This window comes from Wyeomyia smithii, chromosome 3 (genome assembly GCF_029784165.1).
Source record: "Wyeomyia smithii strain HCP4-BCI-WySm-NY-G18 chromosome 3, ASM2978416v1, whole genome shotgun sequence".
Lineage (NCBI taxonomy): Eukaryota > Metazoa > Arthropoda > Insecta > Diptera > Culicidae > Wyeomyia > Wyeomyia smithii.
Genome location: NC_073696.1, coordinates 122438026 through 122455590, shown reverse-complemented (window position 1 = coordinate 122455590; position 17565 = coordinate 122438026). Strand labels below are relative to the sequence as shown.

Here is a 17565-nt window from a genome sequence, read left to right as displayed (position 1 = left end):
AATTTGAAGGCTGTTTTCACACTGAAAATCAGCCAGCCAGCGGAAGTTTTGATTGCCAAAATCCAGAATGCCGAACAGCCGCAAAGAGAGCTGTTTATTTACCTACGGCAAGTTTCTCGCCCCATCACTCGCGTTCGCGTCTACTATGACAAAGGCCTAACCGTATAGCGGCTTGTGACATCCAGCGATTTCGTTTGCTCGCTGTTACGTGTTGCATCATGTTGCAACTTGGCAGCTGGGAGACGACGAAATTCTGTTCATGCTGATTGATTGAATCGACTTCATATTAGCTCTGCATAGTCGAACTAACTGTCTTTGTGAATGCGTTCTAACAGGGCAGTTTGTTATTCAAAGTCGATTATGCTGATCGCAGCCTTTGCGCTGCCCCGACAGTGGGGGGTTTACTAAATAAAGTAGAAATAAGACAACTACAACAGAATTTGATTGCATCCCGCACAGAATGTCTGCTTGTGTTGATGCCAGAAAATTATTAACCTTCAATTATTTGTTTATTTGCCTTGAAAAAGGCATTTTGCGGTTCAAAATCGGTTGCTGATCACAACCTTTGAGCTGCTCTAACAGTGTGTGAATTAAGATACACTGACAACATGCACTGTGGAAGTTATTTCACATTCAGTAAATTAGACAGGTGCGACAGATTTAGATTGTTAGGATCCAGCACAGAATGCTTGCTTGCGTTGTCAAAAATTATTAACTTTCAATGACTTGTTTATTTGCCTTCAAAAAGGCATTTTGATTTTCGAAATTGGATTTCCTGATGGCAATCTTCATGCTGCCCCAACACGGGGGGAATAATGGCAGTCTGGCGACACACGCTGAAAAGAACCGCGCTGCGCCTGAGACGTGGTGACCAACCACAGGGCTAGTGCTGCTGCTAAGGAAGGAAGACTGCTGTTGTCGCTGTTTAGAACTATTATGCTACTTATACTGTTTATATGATTATATTATACTGCTTATATGATTCTGTCGACCGTGCTTGGGAAGCAATCATATAACGACCAATCAGAGGTCGAATTTTTCGTTTTGACAAGGCTTTACTATTTTCAGTAGTACAATAGCGTGAATAATAAATTACAATTATCTTCTTTTGGGAAGAATATTAGAAGATTTTTTAATCTATTGCTGCAAGAACGAAGGAAATCCATCGAATACTAACCGATTTATTAGCATTTGTAATTGGAAATATTTTCCACTGTTTTCGGTTTTAGATTTTCATTTCACATTCCTATGCAGCCGAACTTCCTGAGAGAAGTATTCTACTTCAAAAACTACTGAACAAGAAGTAACAAGAAAACGAGAACCATCCCGCGTCATATGCAAATGACAACACCAATGTCACTTCTTAGCGCTCCGAAATCTTTTATTTGAAGTTAGTAATGTTACCATTCGCCAATATATTGCAGATAGCAAATGGCAAAGAAATTTTCGTTTTCTCTTCTAACATGGCGTTTACGAGACTCCTCTCTCACTTGAAGCATGCTTGTCATTCTCCTCAGTATGTGGAAAGAGCGGAGAAAATATTCACCGCGCACTTCCCTTTCAGTATGTGCCTGCGTGTAGCAAATGCTTTCGCCGCACTGCTTCTTTCTCCACTCCAAAGTGTCTGAACCAACTTTCAGAGAGACAAACACACTTCCAGCTCACCCCACATCTGATAGAAACAAGAGGAGTGAATCTCTCTACAGAGAAAACGCAGAAGTACACCACAGTGTCCACTGGCGAGTAGTCCGGAAAGCGAAAAAACATGCCGGGCAAAAGTGTATTCCTCGTGTTGCTACATCGCGAAAACGAGTTCGACGAGAGTAAACTCGATCGGCACGAGCAACGCAGTCTATTTTTTTCTCCACCTCCCTCTCCAACAAACTGTACAACGCACCGAAAATAGCTCTGCTGAGTAGTTATTGTGCGTGTTGTCCATACGTGTGATAAAGTACACCATAGTTCATTGTCTCGCAAAAGGAAGTTCACCAGATAAAAAACGTCCGTCGTTCTCTTCTAACATGTGCGTTGATTTGCTCTTTAGTGTGAGAGCAGTTGTTTTCGCAGTGCAAGATGTTCTCCTGCACTCTAGAGGTTTTCTAAGGTGAAAAGACAAGCATGACTGAGAGTTCGCTAACACAACATTAAGTCGTCGTGTTTCGTCTATGTTTGAATTGCATCATTTCGGGCATGCGATTGGTTCAATTATAATCAAATTGGTCAAGAATGTTCAAAAGAATGATTTCATAAACTAGACTAATTCGTTTTGTCCAACGATACACGATATGTACAAGCATTTGAAACATTAGATTTGTTCTGCCGTTCCAGTCGATTCTCGATGAAGATGTAATTTTTCGCCAAAATATTATGAAGATCACAAGCTTACAGTGGTGACAATCTTTTGCGGAGTTCCTGACTGAGCGGTTAGACACAACTCTGGTAAATTCCTGATTTTCTGAATGATGATTGATACTGACAGTTTTGCAATTAAGTCTCCGTTTATTCGTAATGAGGCTTTAATGACGTACTTCGTAAACTGGATTTCGATAACAGGTTATACCTTCACACACTGGGAGGGAATAGTGAAATGTGTTGAACAATTTTGCATGCTCATATATAAGGTTAAGGACGAAACATAATCATCCATGAAACTCATTTCAGTATTCTATTTGGTGCAAACTGCTGGAGGTCGGGGTCTCATCTGTTTTTGATTTTGAAATACTTATTTTTTCGTACCAAATTAATCTGAGTTGTCAGAACATCTGAAATGTTTTCCAAAAAGGACATTTTTGACAACAGGGAAATATAATTTCAATGGATATTATAAGTTTTCATGGCAGACCTAGTGCACTGTTGATTTAAGCTATTAAAAGAATCGACATTGAGCATATAAATTCTCAAATAGTAGAGCACGCAGAGATTCTAGTGTCCATTTTAAAAAATATTCCATTAACCAAAGCTGTGTTCCTTCCCTTTCTCCTGTTCGCATCCCAACTACATAACACCTCGTGCAAGTGACGGTTGATATATGTTTGCTCATCTATCAAAATGTAGAACACGATTTTCTTTCGCAAACATCCAGATGCTGGTGACAAGTTGTGCATATGCGATGCAGCATGCGGGGGAAAGAAGCTGCTCTCTCAGTCACCTTCGATCAGGTGTTCATCATATCTTTGTCAACGCTAGCCACCGAATGGTAGCACCTGACATTAAGTCCTTGCAACACCTGACCTGCACATATCTCCGTCAGCAATGGCGAAGTCGCGTTATTTCGCTCCTGCACTTTATCGCTGAACGGCGGTCAATCTTTAGATCTCTCGTGCTGGTGGTGCTTTTCCCGGTGATAGGACGAGGATGTACGCGCACATCGGAACCCATCTGCGAGATATATGAAGAGGGATGGTTATGACTGGCGTCTCCGCCGGCATCAAGAAGAATGTCACCATGTAAGTAAGTGAGTGAGTGTAGATATGGAGCAAAGTTTACAGTATCTACAATGATTTATGGCGGGGTGCATGAATAATTGAAAATGATAGCAAGAAAATTAATGACACTAGATGGGAGTTAATGCCAGTATGATGGTCTATTTTCGGAGCCCTGAGACTAGGGAGTAATATCAATAAAGAAAATTTATGACATTCCGGGGAAGCTAAGAAACTCCTAAGGTCATCCGAATAATGTATATATGTAACCATCTTCCTGACCTTTTCCATACTGGTGGTGACGAACCGGTATCATTTACCTAATTGGATTCTTTTTTAATCCGCCAAACATCACCACAACACACTGTTTCATAATACGCCACCACTGCTGCGCAGAAAAAAACGTTTGCAATTGCCAAACAACTAACGAATCCGACACCATAAACAGGTATTATATTCAGCTTATCTCCTCTGCCACGTGACCGAACTGTAAATTGAGGGTATTGGCAATGGTTTATTCAGTATCAGTACAGGTGAAAGTAGATAAAGGTAAACAGAAATTAGCTGATGGCTCACCAAAAACGTTATCGCACGTTGATTGACCTCTTTTATTGCTACAAATTCGTTTTCGTCGAGACCGAAAGTTTGAAGCTTCAGTTGTACGTCAGTTTGACTATTATTACTTGATAACAAGGAGCACAGTGTTGGTATTTTATTTGAATCAACGGCTTAACCCGTAAAGACCCGGGACGGAGCTTATTTTTTGAAAATGCTCGTTCTCAGCACTGGAACGGCCGATTTGGGAAAACTTGGACTTTTATTCAAGGGGAATAGTTGCTCTAAGTTTTGGTGAAGGTGCCACCCCTCTGGACCCCTCCCCGTTTTTGTGAGACGCAAATATGTCTGTGTTTTTCTAATTTTTCAAACAGATTGAGCAAACACTGGTAATTTTCATACGTATCAATTGCTCCATGTATCAAATCATGTCAGGTGGATGAAATATGGTATGTAAGAGTGAATTTTGGAGTTTTCAAATTATTTCAGTGCAAAATCACAAAACTACGTATTTTTATAAAAATTCAAACAACAACACCGTTCTTCAAATTTTAAGCTCTACATTTTTGCGGTAAGGTCTCCTGAATCCATACGGGATGAAATATTTATTTTAGCATGCAAACATTTTGAGAAAAACCAGTTTAAATTCACCAAAGTACGTATTTTCATGAAAACCTAATTTTCTCAGTATCCCACGGTAGGTTTAAACTTAGCTCTTCAATTTTCAAGCTCTATATTTTTAGAGTAACGTCTTCTCAATCCAAAGATGCTGAAAGATTTATTCTAGCATGCACAGATTTAGAGAAAATCAAGTTTCCATAAGAACTCGTACTTTAGTGAATTCAAACTCGTTTTTCTCTAAATCTGTGCATGCTATCTGTTTGAAAAATTAGAAAAAAACACAGACATATTTGCGTCTCACAAAAACGGGGAGGGGTCCAGAGGGGTGGCACCTTTACCAAAACTTAGAGCAACTATTCCCCTTGAATAAAAGTTCAAGTTTTCCCAAATCGGCCGTTCCAGTGCTGAGAACGAGCATTTTCAAAAAAAAAAGTTCCGTCCCGGGTCTTTACGGGTTAAGTAAAGGCCACAAATCGCGCCTTCAGTTAGGCAAGCAATCACTTCATTGAAAGAAGAAGCAATGTCACTTATACTTATTCTTTGTTCTGAAACATAACAGTACTTGCAGCCGTATTGTTTGTACGCAATTTGCTAACATTCATTCATTGATTATGTTGGTGACGAAAGTAGATGTATTGATACAAACGTTCAAAACTGCTCAAAAATTAACACACTTAAAAAATGATTCTTGAGCTCGTACTGCATATTACCGATCATTTACGGTTTAACCTCAATTTACTGAGAATCCATCAAAGGAAACAATAAAAACTATTGAACCCAATGTTGTCAAAAATTTCTAAAATTTCTTAAAGCGGCTTTCAAACATTATCAGGAAACTTTAACGTTAGATCTCGCGTAATAAAACAACTGAAGGAGGAAAATATATGATGGCGAAATCAGGAAACTGCGGAACGTAATTAAATGACAAAAATTAATACAATTCCCTTTGCATCTGCATATTTGAAAATCTAAACATATAAAAATGCAGCTCTGTCTGTCTGTCTGATTCATTTAGGCTTGGAAACTACCGAATCGATCGGCGTTAAATTTTGTATATAGGGGTTTTAGGGGCCAGGTAAGGTGACAAGGATAGTTCGAGACTTCCTCTTCTGGAAGGGAGGGGTCCCATACAAATGAAACACAAATTTCTGCACATCTCGAAAAATAACCAAGCAAATGGAACCAAATTTGGCATGTGGATGTTTTTAGGAGGAACAAATATGTCCATGTTGATTCGATACCCTTCCCTCTTCTGGGAGGGAGGGGTCCCATACAAATGAAACACAAATTTCTGCACATCTCGAAAACTAACCAAGCAAATGGATCCAAATTTAGCATGTGGATGTTTTTAGGAGTAGCAAATATGTTCATGTTGATTCGACACCCTTCTCTCTTCTGGAAGGGAGGGGTCCCATACAAATGAAACACAAATTTCTGCACATCTCGAGAACTAACCAAGTAAATAGAACCAAATTTGATAGGTGGATGTTTTTATGGGTAACAAATATATTCATAATGGTTTGACACCCCTCGCTCTTCTACAAGGGAGGGGTCCCATACAAATGAAATACGAATTTCGCACAGCTCGAGAACCAATCAACCAAATACAACCAAATTTGGTAAGTGAATGTTTTTAGAGGTAACAAGTATGTCCTTAGTGGTTCGACTCCCCTCCCTCTTCTGTGAGGGAGGGGTTCATAACAAATGAAACACAAATTTCTGCTTATCTCGAGAACTAACCAACTAAATGGAAACAAATTTGGTAGGTGAATGTTTTTAGGTGTAACAAACATGCCCACAATGTTTCGACACCCTTCCTTCTTCTGGCATGTCTCCAAATACCATCTCGAAATCCAAAATGGCGACTCCCCGTTTCTGAAAAATAGCGGCAAATGACCAAATACCACCCAACACGGGTATTTCCGGAGTAGTTATGATGCACTGAAGCCACAAAACGACCTCAAACAACATTTCGAATCGTAAGGTGGCGACTTCCGGTGTCTGGAAAACAGCCGATAATTACCAGATACCACCCAATATGAGTGTTTCTTTAACCAGATTGACGCTCAGAAGCCAGAAATTGTTTACAAATGCCATTTTGAAATCCAAGATGGCGACTTCCGGTTTCTGAAAAACAGCGGCAAATGACCAAATACCATCCAATATGAGTATTTCCGGAATTGTTATGACGCACTGAAGCCACAAATCGACCTCAGACAACATTTGAATTGTAAGATGGCGACTTCCGGTGTCTGGAAAACAGCGAAAATGACCAAATACCACCCAATATGAGTGTTTCTTCAACCAGATTGACGCTCAGAGGCCAAAAATTGTCTCCTAATGCCATTTTGAAATTCAAGATGGCGACGTACGGTTTCTGAAAAACAGTGGCAAATGACCAAATACCACCCAATATGGGTATTTCCGGAATTTTTATGACGCACTTAAGCCACAAATCGACCTCAGACAACATTTTGAATTGTAAGATGGCGACTTCCGGTGTCTGGAAAACAGCCTTAAGTGACCAAATACCATCCAATACGAGTATCTCTGGAACGAGAATGAAGCTGAAAATTGACCTCAGACACCATTATGAATTGTAAGGTGGCAACTTTCGGTTTCTAAAAAACAGCCAAAAATGGCCGATTCCCATACAATATGAGTATCTTCGGAACCAGAATGATACACAGTAGCTAGAATCGACCACAGGCACCATTTTGAATTCGAAGATGGTGACATACGGTTTTTGGAAAACAGCCAAAAATGACCAAATAACACCCAATATGGGTGTTTCTTAAACCAGAATGACGCTTAGGGGCCAGAAATTGTCTCCAAATGCCATTTCTAAATCCAATATGGCGACTTACGGTTCCTGAAAAATAGCCCAAAGGACCAAATACTATCCAATATGAGTATCACCGGATCCAGAATGATGCAAGGAGCTATAAATTGACCTTAGTCAACAGTTTGAATTGTAAAATGGCAACTTCTGGGAAACAGCCGAAAATAACCGAATACTACTACATATGGATATGTCCGTAATCGAAATGAAGTAGAGAAGCATTGACCCTGGACACCATTTTGAATTAGAAAATGACCACTTTCAGTTTCTGGAAAACAACGAAAACAACTGAAATGCACCCAATATATATCCGGAATAGAGGTCTTGTACAAAAGCCAAAAGTCGAGGATGTTGTCATTCCGATAAAACCAATCATTTTTAAACGATATAATCCAATCGCAGGAATCAATGAATTTGAAATGTTTAAAATTATCAAACTAAACACTAAAATAGGCGGGACGAAGTTTGCCGGGTCAGCAAGTAGTCAATATTTTCTTCCTATAAAAATTTGTTGTAAGGCCTTCTTTATTCAACATAGACGACTTGGAAAGCGAAATTGTCGAGACCCTTCGTGTAGAACAATAATTCTTGGTATAGCTCTGATCTCCTGTGCACTGAAAAAAAAAGGTTAGCAGCTGCGCTTGTATTTTATCTTTCCCCGTACATATTAGGGATAACATGGTTCGCAGTGGACAAACCTGACATCGTTAGTCAGAGTTGAAGAAAAGTTCACAAAAGAACGGAAAACCCACGCAATCATATATAATTCAACCACACACATACACACAGCCATACAAACACGCTTACGAGCGGATGAAATGTTTGTTACCAAAACGTGACTCCATTGATCAGTTGGTCGCGTATTCTGTATGTGTGTGGAAAGCAGGACTGGAAAACTTGATACACGAAGGCAATAGCACTAGCAATGACTTTCGTAGATTTTCATTGTATATGAGCTTAAAAGAAAACACATCTGCAAGACAGGAACGCGAAAAGTTAGTCGATTAAAGCATTGGGTGCAGCTATATACTCTCCGGCATTATCATTGGAAGGAAACGAGTGAAAACTTTTCTCGTTTACCTTAATCAAATCAAAAAGCACGAAATAATGAGGTGACTTGCGATGAGCTCTGCTTTACAGAAAACTACGTTTCCCTCGCAAAACTTATGGTTTTCTTTCTTCACTCGTAACGAGAATGTTACATTTGCCAGAATAATTATGCTAATTCAAACGAAGCTGTTACTGTAACGAGAAATTTGCGGAAGATCATTATAAGTAGTCATGATGAGTTGTACAAGAGATTACGGACGAGTGTCCTTCTATTTGAGTGCGTAAGTAGCATGTTCAAGGCTGACCTCTCTACTTCACGCGCTAAGAAGTATGTAAGGTAATTCACACTAGTTAACGTGTGAAAATATCAGTGAGTGATGATTCAAGTCTGACATATTAATTGAAAGAGTTGAGGCATTTTGATGATTGGATTGGATTGGGTACAAGTTTTATTGTTCTTTGATAAAATTGACATAGTTTTGCGACTAGAAAACAATCAAAACTATTAGAAAATATTACAGTCGCATATTTCGGGACATTTTATGTTGAATCAAAGACTACATTATATTCAAATACTACGAAATTCGCTGGAAAATCCTTGTCAGACGAGCGACTTGACGCTTCCGATTTTTCTCTGCATGCACAATAGTTCGTTTTCGTCTTCGTTGCATCTTTTGTTGTCATTCGTATTGTGGACGCTCGGTATTTTATTCTACGCTGCGTTTCTTTCTATTGTTTATGTATATAAAAATTACCAACACATAGTGTTATTCATAGAGATAGTTGAAAGTGTAGTGCATTACTGTAAGATAATGATCAGTACATTTATTAATAGTTTCCTACTAAATTTTGTAAATGAATTCAATAGAACCGACTAAAACCAAAGCCGAAGAGAACGAACACGTTCTCAATTTCTAACGTGTTTGTTCTTGTTCTGGATTGCGTATACTTGTTTGGTTTTGTCCGATCAACTTCTGTCTCAGATGATTACCAATTCTTTTGAAAATCAAATTTATCTTGAAGGGTTATATCGTCAGTTGAATTCAATACTGGCACAACTCAAAATTTTGCAGTTTTGAGTTATTGATGGCAAACGATGCCAAATACTATAAAGTTTCATCTCACAAAGACCCGTTTCAAAATTCACAATATTTTCAGAAATATAAACAAAAGTGCCTTTATTGAACAAATCTAAAATATCCCTAAAAAGACAGAAAAATGAGGTTACAATTTTTATAACTTGCCTATTACATGCACATGATAGATCTAAACAAGTTCAATAAAAATGGGAAGTCTTAAAATTGGAGTTTTCCACGAAAATGAAAAAAGAAATTTTTGACGCAAATTTTCAAGCGCGTTTTTCTCGAAACTAGAGTTGTGCCAGAGTTGAATTCAACTGACGATATACCTGTTAACTCGAGATGACCGCCTATTAATTTTCAAGTTTAGCTCATGGGGCCGTTCTCCTTATTGCTGAAATCTTTATGAAAATTTAGAAAAATGGTTTCAAGAAGTCGTCGGTAGGTATTTAAACATTCAAAATTGTTTTCGCCATAACTTCTTGAATGTTTCTGTTTGTTGAGTGAAGCTAAGCTAATTTCTTGAATACTATTGCTTATTATTTTCAAAAGTAAAGGAAAATAATGCTTGTTAAAAAGGTGAAAAAAGGTAAAACAAATTTTTCCTCATCGTGCTTCATTTTGAAGTTTAACTAACAGCCAATTAGACATTTAGCGTAATTAGATATATTATTTTAATAAAATCTGCAGATTGCAGACAAATTTCTAACTACGCACAGGGAAAAGATCTTTTAATTCCAAAACAAAGATGAGGAAGCAGCATCTTTGACCGATATCGACACGCCTGAAGGATGACTCATACGTTCCGATCTGCACTAGCACATAAAAGCCGGGCGAGCCTTCGCTTTCGTATTTACACACCTGTGCGTCGTACGATGTTAGCAGAAAACGAAACGACATTATCTTTGGCCAGTGAGAAAGGTGATGGAATCTGTCTCTGTAACACCCATTTCAATTTTTATCAAGTGAGGTTATTGCACCACAGCGTTGAAATATAGGAGTTTATTGCGTTGCTTATCAAAAAATTACCAAAGCTGTGCAGGATTAAAAATAGCTTACACGCTAGATTGGAAATACTCAAAATCGGAGTAATATTTTTTGTAAGCCAATTATTTGGTAGTATATTTATTAAGAAATTATTGCTAAATCTTATCACGAGTATGTCCGATAACAACAAACGCGAAGGTGAATCAATCATAGTTCGTGTTTCGTCTTTAATGCATCTTCGGCCATCGTTCGTATCGCGGTGGCTCGCTACTTTCAGTCGTCGTTGAGTTTCTTTCTGTTATTCATTTAAAAAAACTACCAAAACAAAGTGTTATTCATAGGGATAGCTAGAAGTGTATTGAACTGTAAAATGTTGATCAGTATATCTATTAGTAGCTCCCTGTTAAATTTTGCAAGCAAACCCTATAGAACGGGCGAAAACCAGAGCCGAAGAGAACGAACACGCACCCAGGTTTGGACGTGTTTGTTCTTGTTTTGGATTGCGTGTACTTGTTCGGTTTTGTCTGACCAGACCAGCATCAGTCTGATCGTGAACGTTAAACGGATGTGGTGCAGGTGTCAATTGTGCGTTAATGTAAATAAATAGATTTTAAGGCTCGATGACACTGAATTCACTACACACAATTAGCCAGTATAAAGAAAGCTAATTGGCTGGTGAACCCAGAAGTATGCTATCACTGTCAAAGCTCATATATTTGCTGTGGACTTAACCTCTCAATGTCCGCCGGACAAACGTGAAAAGAGTCCAACAAAAATTCCAATTAACTCTCGCGTTAGAAAGAGATAGCAAGATTATTTTGGTTCTTGGCGTAATTCATACGTTTAAGAGCACTGCCTCAGTCTTCGTGTAAACTTTCTACAGACAATGCTACAAGATACTCGTCACATTGGTGACTACTAAGTTACTAATATTTGTTTGGTTTTTGCATGCGAAAAAAGGAAGGAAATATTTTTGCTTTTATCGTCGCGCATATTTTGACAATTCATTATGAGAGTTTGCGCAAGTGCGAACAGGCTTCGAAATCGCTTTGAACAAATCGTGTGGCATAGGTTCATTCTACTTGATTGTGTACCGTCATTATAAAATTGCGGCTGATTAGTTAGGAATATGATGAAACATAACTAGGGAAAATGTATTCAATATCTTGTAACTTTGTTCGCGAAAAGCTGAAGTGTGCTTCGGGTTAATCGATTAAAATAATTCCTGCTAGTGTGTGCAAGTTTTTAAATCTATTTAAATGTTGGCTAATTAATTGGGCTTGTTTTCAAACTGTTAAGGGGGCTGGACACCAGTGTCATCGAGATCTTAAAACATAAATTTTTTCATACTGAGTAATGTTTTGGTTCTTCATAGGTATTCAACATATTTTTCAAAATGGCGCAAGAAAGTTGAGTTTCCAGATCCCGAGAGTAATCCAAACGATGGGGCGTTTAACTATTGAAAAAGGATAACAATCCAAACCTTCCGTCATTTTTCGACACATTGGACGACTTCTCTTAGACATTCGGCAACGGAAAACCAGGAATCTAGCAAATCGTTGGTGACAGGTCCAGCGCTTCGCAATCGACGATCGACGTAGACGGCAAAGGAAGTAGCACAAAAAAAATCCGGACAAGCAAAACAGGAACAGCAAAACGATGGCGCTCCCGAAGTGCATTATCGAGCTTATGAGACAGTCAGGCTGTCAAACGGTGTCACAGTTAATATCAGCTATTAGCGCACTGTTTTTGCTGATTGTGCTGGCCTTGGGCGAGCAACTGCTCGACTTTATCCTTCAGCGAGGAGGCGTCAAATGTCACGGAGAACACAATTTCAAGAAGCTGATACAGTAAAATTATCACAGAGGAAATAATAATGTTTAGTATCGAAACGCGCTCCCTCAATGCGCGCGTAATCTCTTGAATGTATTGCAATAATTCAGGATAAAAGGCGTTTTTGGCTTCCCCGAATTGATTTGGTTTTTAGATTGCCGCTTGGGCGACAATGGAATCTAGTTGTGAAAATTGGAACGAAAGCATGTTTACTGACAGAGGCGTTTCTTCGAATCGAGTGCTAGGCAGTGGCGAAATGATGTATTGCGATAAGTAAAAATAATGGACAAACGCTATGGGGAGGTTGCAGTGCGTTAATTGGAAATAAAGCAATTTAGGAGAATACATAGCATGTAGAAGAAAAGATACTGATTCTTTTGAAAGAAACCTCATTTTGTGACAATTTATTCCGGTCACCCAGGCCAGCAAACCCACAAAACAATGAAAGATCAGATCAATTACGAATAGTAGAATCACAATTTTGAGGAAAAAGACCATTGTTTCTAGAGCACAATCTGTTATTCAACAAAGAAATAAATTTTAAATTGATAATTCAAGACTATATCTAAATTAGCTTTTCTGGAGATTTTATATGCTTTGACCTGCTAGTATAGTTTTGTTTTGATTTTTTATTGATGTATTTTGGGTGATTTGAGGTGAAAAGGCTCCACCGTTCGGAATGAAATAAGCATACTATATTGCATCATCTATTGATAACTTACTATTCACTGGTATACTAAATGCGTTGTTTCAATGCCTTGGGTGCTGCATTCCGATTCCGAACTTCTGTTTATTTATACACAGACTTCGCAGCCAACTGTTCAGTGTACAGGACAATTGCGGGGCTAGCGCTACGATCCTACTGACACTAACAGTCTCTCCCGAGCCGAGACTCGAACCTTCGACGACTGGCTTGTTAGGCCAGCATCTTACCTGGAGACCATCTGGGAGATGGCGTTGTTTCCATAATAAGTGTATTTTAAACAGTTATTTATCGAAGCTAGCTCAAGTGCTCTTGATACTTCGGAGACTTTCCGATAAGAGTCACTATGCCATGGAAATCAGTTGCCGTCGATTTACCGGTTAAGCAGGAGTGCTTTTTGTAGTGGTGAGTCCATGAGGAACTCATTGTGGATATAGCTATTTGCAATTTTCTCCATCAACTTCAGGAGTGTAGATGTGACGCTCATTGGCATGTCACTGCGACCAAAAAGGTTGACCTATTGTGACTTTGCCCGGGTGTTTACTGTAAACAGCACCTCCATTTTTAGCACTATCACTATTGAGGGCAAGTGATATACCTACTTATTATAATTCCGTGCTTGTGTGTGAATATTTTACCCTTCTTAGGGGCCATCTATATTCAACGCGGACATTGATTCCACTTCATCCTTTGTGGGCAATCGCCCATATATCTTAAACCAAAGAGATGGCTCCGGGCCAATGAATTGCTGTGCTGATCCTTGTCTTGCTAGGTAGTCAGCATTTTCATTGCCCTCGATACCACAGTGTCCAGGTACCTAGTATAATAGAACTTGGTTCACTCGGAATAGCCCCCGTAGAGCTGCGCTGCACTCCCAAACTAAATTGGACGCACATTTTGAAAACTGGGCAAAAAGTGCAGCTTGGCTGTTCAAGAAGATGCGGATTTTCGCATGCCTGTAGTTACGTTTAAGACGTCTCTTGATGAACGGATGAGTATATGAGTACAGCGTACACTTTTTTATTTTTTTATTCTCGCTTATTTCCCGTCGGTCTAGTTCCGCCACTGTTGTGCCAATCACCGACGCCCAGGGAGGCGACTCCACCCAGGACCCTAACTCACGACCCGTTAATTAACGGACCGGCGCTAACGGCTTTACTTCCTCATGCGATGGAAGGCGTTATCCCAGAGATTTTTCGCCTTAGAAAATCTCCCGGTGTCGGCTAGGATTGAATCTCAACCAGTTGGGTTGGTTGTGAGTGGATCACGCCACCCCACAACCATCGACACCTATATCGGCGTTGGGATTCGAACCCAGGCGTCGAGCGTGGTTGGCGGAGACGTTACCAACCACGCTAGGTCCCTGCTACAGCGTACACTTCTGTTTGAAAAAACGTGGGCCATTTACCTACTGGAATAGCTGCCTTGACACCGGGCCCGTAAACTCCGGAACCAGTGTTGGATCCTATTTTCGAACCATCTGTGTAAAAGCAAATGATGCTTGATGGAAGTACAGGACCATCCCTGCTCCACATACGGCGATTGGTTTCAATCATTTTATATGGAATATCGAAATGGTTCTGAAGGGTGTGACCTGAAACTTCTTCAGAATGCAAAAATGACCAATCTTATAGCCTCTGAAGATTGTTTTATTTGTTAAAGCCTTTGGTGTGGTGCGCATGGCGCTAGTACCGGAGAGATAGGCCAGTCTTCGAACTTTATCAAACTATGCTTGGGCTGTCACTTCATTTACCTTTGGCCACCACACGAGAGAGGCCGGCGTAGGTAGTTCTTGGCCGTGCAATGGTTATGTAGGACCAGAGAGTCAATTGTGGTTCCAATCCCCAGGTTTTGCCAAGCAGTGTGCTGCAAGCCCAAATTGCCCAAATTGTAGTCAATTTGGGCCGTCCGACTCAGCTTGCTGTCCATAATAATACCCAGTAAACACCCATTCAGTGAAGGAGGAGACAGAGTGTGTTTCCTCCGTTTGGTGAAGGGTACAATAACTGTTTTAGCGGTATTTATGTTCGGTATTTATGTTATGTCTAGTGCCGTCTGAAGGCAGTTCCACATTGTTGCGTCACATTTTCCGCGAATTATGAGGACTACGACATCGGCATAGTCAACAGTCTCATAGCCAAGCTGGGTTAGGTTTCTTGATGCGACCACCAGCGACCAAAGAAGGGAAAGAGGACTCCTCCTTGTAGACATCCCTTTGTTGCTGAGATGGGGATTGAAGCATCTCCTAATCTAGCTGCTATTTCTCTGCTCGAGGGCATATTCTGAATTCAGCACATTGTAGCGTTATCAACGCTCCTCTTCGGGAAAGCTGTATTAGAATGTATTGTCAAAAGCGCCTTCAATATCAAGAAAAGCGAATAGCGCCGTCTCTTGATACTTCGGCGACTTTTCTATAAGAGTCACTATGCCATGAAAATCAGTTTCCGTCGATTTACCGGGTTGGTAGGCGTGCTGATCTTTGTGTAGTGGCGAGTCCTTTAGGAACTCATTGCGAATATAGCTAGCCATAATTTTCTTCATTAACTTCAGGAGTATAGATGTGAGGCTTATAGGCCTGAAGGTCTTAGGGAGTGTTCTGGCTTTTTCTTATTACCTTCGGTATGAACCTTGGTCACCTTGACTTTCCGCCAGTTAACTGAAATATAGCCCAGGGTGAAATTTGCGCGGAAAAGATGTATCAGTTTAGGTATAATGATCCCATCTGATTTTTGTATAATGTGAGTAGAATGCCATCTGATCCTGGAGACTTCATAAGTTCAAAGGAGCTTAATGCCCAATTAATCAGAGCTTTCGTAAAACAACCTTAGAGAGTTCAGAATTTAGTCGTTGGGCTCTGTACGTCTTGTTCTCGGACTCTGTTGCTCCGCGTTGGTTGTTTGGTTATACCTATGGACCCAGGGAAGTGCGTGTTCATAAGAACCTGCAGTGATTCGCTAGGTGTGACGGTGAGACTCGTTCTCTTTTTTCAACTGCCTTACACCGTTGGTGTAGTCTATGGACAGCGCTTCCTGAAGTCGGGCGGCTTCGGTTTGCAAAAAAAAAATTATTATGATTTATTCCATCAACATTAAGAAAGTTGAAAAGGAAGTGCCGCCACACCCACCGCTGACGCTGCTACCCTACCATCTTCATCGCTACTGGTACCCGCTGCAGTGAAAGCTGCTGGTATCCGAAGATATTACCTCTCCAATTAAGTGTTTAATTTGTACTCGAAAGGACAATTTGTTGTTAAATTCAATATCGGATATGATACTGATGGCGACTCTGTGTTATTCTCGACAATGGGAATGAACTTCTTCCACAGACTAACAGACATAACACTTTGAACAAATTTTCAATAAAATCAACGTCCGATGATACCAGTACTTTACGATAGTAACACTAGAACCATGTGCTGCCATGTTCGCGCTGCGTTTTGTATTTCGACATCAGCGCTACCGGACGTGCATATGTCACATTGGGAACCACAAAAAAATGTATGAGATCTGTTAAGCCGTGCTGATACTCGCGGCAGCTACCGCTGCTGTTATCGGCTGCTGCATGTAGACTCGCGACTACTGTCTCAAAAGGGCCTACCTAAAATGGTGTCTAATGGAAAAAAATTCTATATCAGAAATACGACTTGTTTGATTGAAATGGTGTCTTCAGCAATGTTCAAGGTTATGAAATTTCGGTTCTAGAAAAAATATGTAGACTGTGATTTTTTCTTCTGAGCCAAAAGTAATAAATTGTCGCATAATATCAAATATCTTGAAAAGTACCTTTTTTGAAAATCTTTTTTTTCACACATTGAAGATGGCAATATGTACTACTATCTGTCGAAATTTGGTGACGGTAGAATGAGAAACAAAACAGTTATGAACGTTTGAGCGTTTTGACACTCTTCACTCTTCCAAAAAAATACTGGCCAACACTTTACCGTCGGCCACAAAAATGCCTCCATATTGCGCGTAATTATTTGCAGATTCTCCATCGAAGTTTGACACGTTGGTTTTTTGATCAATTGTTAGGAAACGCGGCATTTCTCTCGTGCACAACTTCTTTATGCATACAAATTCATAAAGGACGCATTCCATTGAAATAACTGTGGTCTTCACTAGCTCGCTCAATTTCACTTTGCGACAATAAGAAAATAATTTTGCGATTTTTTTTTTTGATATTTTTCGGCGTGATGCCTTATTTGACCTTTCTGCTAAGTTAACTAAAGCAATTGTTAGTCAAAACATGAAGTTCACTTTTTCCATGGTAACCAAAATAACAGAAATAGCGTCGGTTCCAGAGCAATAACTTGAAAACGAGTCAATAACATGTCATGAAATTTTGACAGCATTCTAACTAAGGTTGGTTTAATCTGGTAACACTGGAGATTTTTGATTTGCAATGTGAACTCAGTTAGGGTCAGAGCAAAAACTTAAGCCCATTAAATGAGTTACAATAATGCTACAATAATGA

The 17565-nt window shown here is 39.7% G+C and overlaps 1 protein-coding gene and 1 long non-coding RNA gene across 10 annotated transcripts in view; one reads left to right on the top strand and one right to left on the bottom strand.

Moving 5' to 3' along the window:
- The window catches only part of LOC129731044 (semaphorin-1A), a 446018-nt gene that overhangs the window by 173108 nt on the left and 255345 nt on the right, over positions 1-17565 (bottom strand). The window lies entirely within an intron of this gene.
- Positions 10810-12745, top strand: LOC129731050 (uncharacterized). Its single transcript, XR_008728962.1, has 2 exons — positions 10810-11141; positions 11932-12745. It is a non-coding gene; the product is annotated as an uncharacterized LOC129731050 (long non-coding RNA).